The sequence below is a fragment of the Protobothrops mucrosquamatus genome, unplaced genomic scaffold (genome assembly GCF_001527695.2).
Source record: "Protobothrops mucrosquamatus isolate PMUCROS unplaced genomic scaffold, P.Mucros_1.0 scaffold2349, whole genome shotgun sequence".
In the NCBI taxonomy this organism is placed as follows: domain Eukaryota; kingdom Metazoa; phylum Chordata; class Lepidosauria; order Squamata; family Viperidae; genus Protobothrops; species Protobothrops mucrosquamatus.
This window is the reverse complement of record NW_015388429.1, coordinates 82,951-92,025: the sequence shown is the minus strand read 5'-3', so window position 1 is coordinate 92,025 and position 9,075 is coordinate 82,951.

Genomic DNA, 9,075 nt, shown 5'->3' with positions numbered 1-9,075 from the left:
GCATCTCCAGGGTCTTATGATTTACGTTCAGATGCTTGGCAACTGATTCATATTTATGACGGTCACAGTATGTGAGGGTCATGTGAAGTGACCAAAACCTGCTGCAGCCACCCAACAGACTGGGGAATAAAAACCAAACACCCCCCACTCCAACCCCGCTGCCAATCCGCAACAGAAATGCTCACAACAATGAAAACCTCGGACAGGAGGAAGAGCGCCGCCAGGTGGGCAGGCAGGTGTCTTGCTCCGCTGTGGCTTGGGGGGCACTTTTTTCAGTGCCATTGTAACTTCAAACAGTCACTAAGCGAACTGTTGTAAGTCAAGGACTACCTGTACTTTATCACTTTTTTTTTTTTGGTCACCAAGTTTTTCACACCTTGCTGGTGGTACTCGGATGTTGCCATATCCTAAAAGTGGTACAATGGGTGAAAACATTGAAAAGTCCTTCTCTAATAGACTGAATGGGCCCAACTCTAGATTCTAAACTCAATAACTACAGCAGCATAGCTCAATAACTAGAAGAGCACACTTAAGGTGCAGGCAATATTGCTAATCATGCTGAAGCAGCTGAAACCTGGTTATTTTAGGCCTGTTCCGAGACATGTAACTGGCCATTAGTAAGTGTTGTTTTTTCTCTTTTGGAAAGGTACTTGCTCATTGTATCAACTATATTTATTCTAGTGATAGAGCTAATATGGTTACCATATTCCTCTTGACTTTGTACCCTGTCAGCAGGGCCATGTGGCGAAACAATCAGGTCTTTATGAAAATGTTCTATTTGCTAGCAATCAGGGCAGGAAAAGTAATAAGGAAATGGACACCCATCTATTCAAATTAATATCTTGTTTATTATTATTATCACTGTTAATATGCTGGGAGCTGAAATTATCTATTATTAGCCATTTCTCTGTTAGCTTTCATTAGAAAAGCTGTTAAATATACAAAGAGGAAGGGCAGCTGGAAAATTCTGTGAACTCAAAGGACATGCATGTCTTTCTTTTACTGAGTGGGCATATATAATGAGACCTTTCTCTTTATTTTTAACTTAGCTTCCTTATTTCTTCCTTGGACTAAAATATGACTCCAGCTAAAGCTTTTGGGGCAATTGTTTTTTTATCGAGGGCTTAAGGCAATTTTGGATTCAGATATAGTTTTTTTCCCCCCAAAGTGAGACAGAAGCTTTCTCTTTTACTGTCATTAGCTATATTAGAAAATAAATGTTATTTAAAGTAACACAATGGTCTACTCTAGGCATACCCCAGTGTTGGCTCACTCACCTGCAAATGAAGAAAGATAAAATGACAAGCTGAAACTGTTTCAGAGAATGGCAATGTGAATGTTTAGAGAACAGGAAACCATAGGGAACGAAGGATGTGGATATGCTTAGTTGAGAAGGAAAGACAACAATCTTCAGATATTTGAAAAGGTCAAGGCACCTTTGTCATTCAGAACATAAGACAGAGAAGGAGGGATTTGGATAAAAGGTTTAGATTACAAGAAGCAGATTTCAGTTGAATGTTATGGAATTATTTTCAATAACAGTAGTAGCAGCAGCAGCAGCAGTTTGATTTTGGAGCAATGCCTTGGAGCAATGGTGGATTATTCTTTGCTGGATGTATCTAGGTAGAGGCCAAGCGGCCATTTGCATTCCTGCACTAAGCAGAGAGGGGGGATAGTGGCTGATGAAATTCTGATTTTAAAATCAGAAATAAAAATTGTTTTCATGGTTTACATGTGTCAACTGTAAAACAACAGTAGAAAGTCCACAGACTTTTTCCATAGATAGAATAGGCTTCAAGTAAAGATCTGAGCAGGTAAAGGCAGTAATGGAAAAAAATAAAAAACTGATTCTTCCATAGAAGCCAGAGCAAAAACATATACAAAATACAAAATGACAGCAGGAAAGCCACATCTCCAGAATGACCTTTGGTTAGAACCAAGTTCAGGGAATTCTGGAAGAAAAGTAAAATGTACAGGAATTAATTTGCATGTGAGATCTAGGTATAATTAAACTAGTCAGTTTTACTGCTTTAAAATAAATTCTTTATATTGGCTTGTAGATAATTCTCATAATACTACTTTAAAGTTCATCTTACCCCTAAGAGAGAAGCTCAGTTGAAACCTGTAATAAAATAATATAAATATTATTCAAGGTTCTGGCAAGAAGCAAAGCTTAGGAACCAACAAAATAAGAAACATGGATATGTCTACAAAGACAAATAGAATCCACAACCTCCCAGAAGAACAAAGGCAAGTGGGGGGGGGGGGAAGGCATATGAAAAGTCTACTTCTACCCAAACAGGCAGAAATCATAAAGGCAATTGGAAAAATCTGAACAGCCTAAGTTACATTATATCATCAGATTTACACCACTGGGTTATACTTAGGAAAAGGATTATTCTAATGCAGAAGCTGCATTTTGCTAAGCAAAACCTGTTAGGGTCAGCACCAAGATTCTCATCCAATGACCCCACATCCATGCAACCCCTTCAGATTGCAACCAGTTACAGTAGGTGTCATTCAAGGAGGATGACCAGCATGCTGGCCCTGTGGGATTGTGGCTGGCCCAGAATGTTCCTCTGGACTCTTCCCATAGAGACTCATTTAAGTTGCCTGAACAGATATTCTTTGAGCCCTTGGAGTTCAAAGTGCATGATAACTACTTCTAGGCAGAGCTTATTAGTCACTCCTGGTCATTGCGCATTAGAAATTTGTTCCCTTCCCAGCCCTTTCCTTGGCACTATTTTAAATGATAAAGCTGGACAATGTTTTATTTTAAGGCTATGCCTGCAGGATGAAGGACATGAGGACAAAATGTCCTCTTTTTGCTAGACATCTGGTAACTAGATAATCTTTGTTTTGTCCATTGAAGTTGACCCTGAATCTCAAAAGCTTGACGTACGAGCTAATCTTCTGTGTCTTTGTGCACATGTGTATTCACAAAAACCTCTCTCATTAGAGCTTTAGTTTACTGGGTAGATTCTGGGTATATAATTTAGAAGGGATAATTTGCTATGATCCAGAGGTGATCAAACTTCCCCCAGAAAGCCTCATGGAAATTACAGTTAATGTCATATATATCAGATTCAACTCTGAGAGAGGCCTCCTGCCCATTGTGTTACTAGTGTCCCTGTCCATATTTTTTCCTGGACTGTTTGCTCGCCATAAACTAGAGCAAATCCTTACAATACATATCACATTATTCTGGATAGGCTTACTTGGTGAACCTTTCTTGATTAAAACCCCAGTTCAAACAGCTAAGGTTACTTTGCCAACTTATTAAAACTCATAGTCATGTTATTTTTCACATAAATCAATTAATTTCATGCATGTTTATAAAGCAAGAAGCAATGGCAATTTAATTGGATGTCTCCTTTGTTTAGTCATCATATCTCATTTATATGCTGTACCAGGATATTGAAAGCAGATGTGTTGCTGACAAGAATCTCACTTCATGGTCCAGAAAATAAAAAAATACCCATTAAGGAATATTCACTCTTGCACAACTCCTTTAAAATATAAAAAGAAGGGAATTAAAACTTTTGATTAACAGAGAAACAAAATTGATTCAAACAAAAAAAATAGATCTGTCATACTTATGGAAATAACTGAGTTCAAAAACATCTATTCATGTTTACTTAAAATGAGATTATATGCTTGAGTTGTCCTCAAGTTGCCTGAAATAGCAAGATATTGGAAATTGTACCTTAAGGCATATAATGTGGGTGTCTTGCTAAAAATAAGTTCATGATGCATGGAGGTGACACCACCTGGGAATCCAATGTATTCCATGAGTAATTCCATGGTGGAAGATATGAAAAATAAACTATAAATCTACTAAGCAAGATCTGAGAATTTGCTTGTGATCATTTAAACCAGATTATGTGGTCTGATTTCATGTATGTTTGCATAGAAATAAACACTAGATTCTAAATCACTATAGAACACTGGATTGGGATGATTCACATCTAAGGATTTCAGCATTGGATCTCACACCAGTATAGTATATGTTGGTAATTTTAAGATGCTTGGATTTCAACCTCTGAGGAAAAGTACATACATGAAATCTAATTCTTGAATTTTGAGAGTTAAAGTCTATGCACCTTAAATTTGCTAAAATAAACACCAGTATAGTGATTTGTTAGTCACAGGAACCATCCAGATTCAGATTGCCCAACAACCTGATACTCCATTGGGGAAGTGTTGAATAAAAGATTGGACAGCCATTTGTCTGAGAATCCAACAATGGAGAATCTTGCCCTAGGCAGAAGGTTGGACTAGAAAAATGCCAATCTTCCAACCTTATGATTTTATAATATATATTTTAAAAAAGGAACAATCTGCTGTTCAATTAACTAGGGCATGCTTAAAACTGGTCAAAACTTTTTAATTAACATATTTAATCGGCAATATGTTGAAGTCCTAAGTTCTAGATTGCAACAAAATATCCAGGAAATATGGAACAGGGAAAACCAAAACTTCTTTTATGGAAAATTTGAAAGGAGAGCCAGGTTCTAACAGATGCCTAGAAGATGCATCTGTGATGCATCTTCACCAAGTTCAGGGAGGAGAATTTTCTAGAGTACAGGTCTGTCTTGCCTAACCACAAGATGACATCTACTTGCAACACAAACAAACCAGACTTTTTTTCTGATTATCTTAGAATGCTACCAAGTTTGTAACAGCAAAGGCAAAGGATCAAGTATTCTCATCACAAATTGTTGGTGGTCTTTGACAAAAGCAACAGCTTGAAATTGATTCAAGAACTAATTGGTAAGTCATGCAGCTGCTTCAGGTGTAGAGAGTCACAGAAATGACTTTAGAGAATCTACACAGTTTCTCATACAATCGGCAATCAGCTACAACAGACACAAAGAAAACATTAGGAAGAGACTCAGAGTTGCATATACCTGCCCTATATGATATTAGTTTCTTAGCCTGGTTCTCATCTAACACTCAGAAGTGGATTTGGGAGGTACACAGCATTCTCCACTGAAATGACCCTGTTGGGTTTATGTGGAGTTTTAACTAGGGCTCCTTCTTTGCACTGTTTTTTCTAGACAGTCTCAGAAAAGCATCTTGTACAGTTAACTTTCATTCTGTACTTTTTCTTTCTCAAGTAAACATTCCTGATGTTTTATTCATGTTATGATGCCAGGATGCTTTTAAAAATATGTATTTTGCTTCTCTACTGTCATTGGTTTGTCAATTTTCATTTGTGCTAATGTCATCTCTCAGTGACACTGATCCCTCAACATCACTCATTCGGCTTGGTTTTGGCAAGGCTAGTCAATTTATCTAATGACATCAGGCATGTCTGATTTATCAGACATGCTACTTAAAAAAAAACTATGTGCCTCCTCATAGCAAATACCTTATTCAAAATATCTATTGCACCCCATATCATTTCAAACAATGGTAAGAGGTCACAAGAGCTAGTGCCAAAATGAGCTTTTGGGGAAGAAATGGCAAACTGAAGATTCTGCTAAAAGCAAAACTGACAACTCTTGCAAAATGAAAAGTTGGCAAGTAGTTCACCTCTTAATAATTCCTCTCTGGACAAGGAGAGGACTTGAGTTTCCCCACAAGTGTTCCATACAGTTGCTTCTCACAAGGAGACCTCAAAATAGCAATCTCTGGTGGGTTTAAAGCTCTGGGAGATAAGGAAAAGTCATTCTTGCCTAAACCGCAGTTGGTGCCTTCAAAAGCATAAGAGGTTTGCATCCTTCCTTTTGTGATCACTTTTGGAAATTGTTTGTTAGTTGCTTTTTAGCCATTAGGAATCTTTAGATCAACAAGTGTTACAGCAATGAGTGAGCTTCCTTCAATCCTTAGGAAAAAAATAAATTCAATCAATTTGTACAGGTTGTTCCTTAGGAACTGAGTTATTATATTGAAAATCTATGAAAAAAATGCTTCAGACAACTGTTAGTCAACTCGGCTTTGGGAACAATATATTGATGAAAAGGAATTAATTGGATATATCATTTTATTGTCCTGTTCTTTTCATTTCCAAATAATGAATTGCTTTAACCTATTTCTGTTTTTACTGTAAAAGCTGGTCAAAGACTGTAATAAAGATATTTGATTTGATTTGAAGGAACATTAAAAAAACCAAAACAGTAATCTGGATAATTTCCCTATATTGGATATACAAAAGAGGCTTGTGAAAAGGGATAAAGAAAAAAATGAAAAGAAATCAAGTTCTTTTACTTACCTTGCTTGAAGAGACTAAAGATCAAGATAGTTAAAAGTAAAAGGAAGAAAATTGAAGTTGGTTTATTTGATCAAGGTTAAAATGAATATATTGTCTTTGGTAACTCTAAGTGGACTTTTGCTGGTCAGGAGTGAAATGATGAGATTTTAAGGATCTGTTTATAGATAAGAAATGAGATATGGGAAGAAGAGATCATGTATTGATTTTAAGAGAAGGCGATAAGTTACTAAAATTATTTATACTTGTCATTTATTTATATATTCTGTTCCTTTCCTTTTTTTGAATAATCATGAAAACTGACTTACATGACAACACTTTTTAGCAACATTTAGCTAAGATTTCTGCATGTTCAGTCATTTTTGCCTCCATTGATATTTACAAATGAGGCTACAAATTGCACACATTTGCACTGTAAAAGAGGCATCCATTTCCCTTGGTCAAGTCTTTGTGAAATGTGATCATCAACAGAGTTTGCAGTCACAATATTTAGCATTAGACTGTTTAAAATACTTCTTATGCATTAGAGCAGTAATCAAAACAGCAGGTAAATTAGATAAATAGTAGAATCACCATCCTCCTTGGAAACAAAAAAAATATTCTGAGCTATACTTCAAAAAGCAGTGAGTATGACTGTTTTATGGTCAGGGGACTTAAGCCCTTAGAGGTACCTCCTTTTAAAATTTCAAAAGCTGTAGCAATCTTTTTAAACAAGGCCTTGGGTGGAAGTGTTTTTCTATATATTGGCTGTTTAATGGTGCTAATGTAATGGTAGCTGAAAGAAGAATCCCATTTATAAGGCCTACAAAGAAAATGGATCCAATTAATTAAACTCAGAGGAGAATGGAAGGGTTTCAGAATGGATAAATATATTATTAGATACTACTTCATCCTCCCAGTGGAATATATTTTTATAACACACGCAGAAAAGGTGCCTAGGTACAATGGGGGGAAAAAAATAGTTCCAAGGTAGTATGACATGTTCATCTCTTCCGCATAATCTTCTGAATTTTCCAATCCTTGTACTTTCACTTAATCTTCATCAGGTACACAGTTAGGATTATACACATAAGGAGAGTTAGATGCTTGATTAGCAAGTTACATCGCTGTCCTGTCTAATACTACGATTTCATTTCTTCGTTCTTAACTCCTAAACATGGTCTTCAGTGCTGCCAAATTGCCTTGTTCTGTGCTTCAAATGAATTTTTCTATGTCAAGCAAAGTGCTGCTAAATTTTCCTTTCTCTATGGATGACTTCACCTTGCATGCATACTTTTATTTGGTTTTGCCAAATGTACATGAATTATTTCATATTTTTGCATTATTAGGTGCCTTGGGAATTCTAACTGAAAAGTGGATTATTATTATTATTGTTGTTGTTTTTGTTATATAAATACTTTACATAGCATATTCATGCCCTAATAAGATTAAAACTGATTTTCAGAATTTCTTTTAATGCTTTATTTATGAATTTGGATAATTATGCAGGATTTTTTATCAACAAGATCAGGCTATCATTGCTACTGCAAACAAGCCTGGGGAAATTTATGCTAATAGGATTTATCTGGAGTTGGCTTTCCTATATCCAACTGGATAAAATACATTGAGTACAAGCCTGTGACTGCAAAGGTCTCTGACTTTCCACCCCACTCCAGTGAGTGTGGCATATACAATTTATTCAAAGATAGTTGGGTCCCAGCTTCATTAGAAAGAGGAACCCTGAACAAACGAATGTGTGGACTTTTGTAGAAAACATAAATTGTGAGCTAGAAAGTCCCAGGGCTCTGATTCACTTTTGGGGAACAGTAGGCAAGTTCCTGTTGGCCATGGTGAATGTTTTCCCATTCCAATGTAAAAAAGAAGCAAGATTGCCACCATCTTGACCGTTTTATCCACATACCCTTGGCAGATGCCTCTTTATCTGCATGATCTTTCAGTTCTTCCTTGGCAAAATTTGTCTCTTGTTTATGTATTGACCACTCTTTCTCCTTTTTTTTTTCCAAATCCAGATATCTATAGCATAGGTAAGTTTGGAACAAGTGGATTGGAGAAAATAATGGAATATCTCTTCTCCTATGGCACTGAGAGATGGAAACATGAAGCAATTCCCTAGCAGTATTAATACTTCTGCCTCTAAAACTGAGATAGGAAAAGTTATGACTCTCCAGATATTGGTGGATTCCATCTGCAATTATAATTGTAAGAGTTATCCTGTGGTAAGATGAGTGGCCATTAAGTTTTTGTATCACGAGAAATAAATTGTTAGGAATATTTACTCTGGAATGCCACGTATGTCCATTTTTGTTTTAATTGTATTATAAATAAAAAACTTAGAGAAAAAAAAAGTTTTATAAATAAATAGCCGATATCTATATGGGGATTAGGAGTTAAAGGACAATAAAATCTGGCAGGACACTCTAAAAACTTTCTATTCACCATTACACTTAAAAGGGATAATTACGATAAATTAATAGAACAGATCCAAAAAGATCTTGATATTTGGACTAACTTACAGCTTTCTTTGATGGGCAGAATTGCGGTGATTAAAATGAATGTGCTACCGAAAATTTTATTCTTGTTCCAATGCATACCTATAAAATTAGACAAGAAATTTTTTCAGAATTTGAATAAAATTATGCTTAAATTTATCTGGCAAGGAAATAGAGCAAGGATTAAATTAAAATTATTGCAGGACTCAAAGGAAAGAGGGGGATTTGGCCTTCCTGATTTAGAGAAATACTACCAGGCTATAGTACTAGTATGGGTAAGGGACTGGATATTACTAAAGAACAGAAGATTATTATGCCTAGAAGGCCATGATCTACAAATAGGATGGCATGCTATATTATGGGACCATAAAT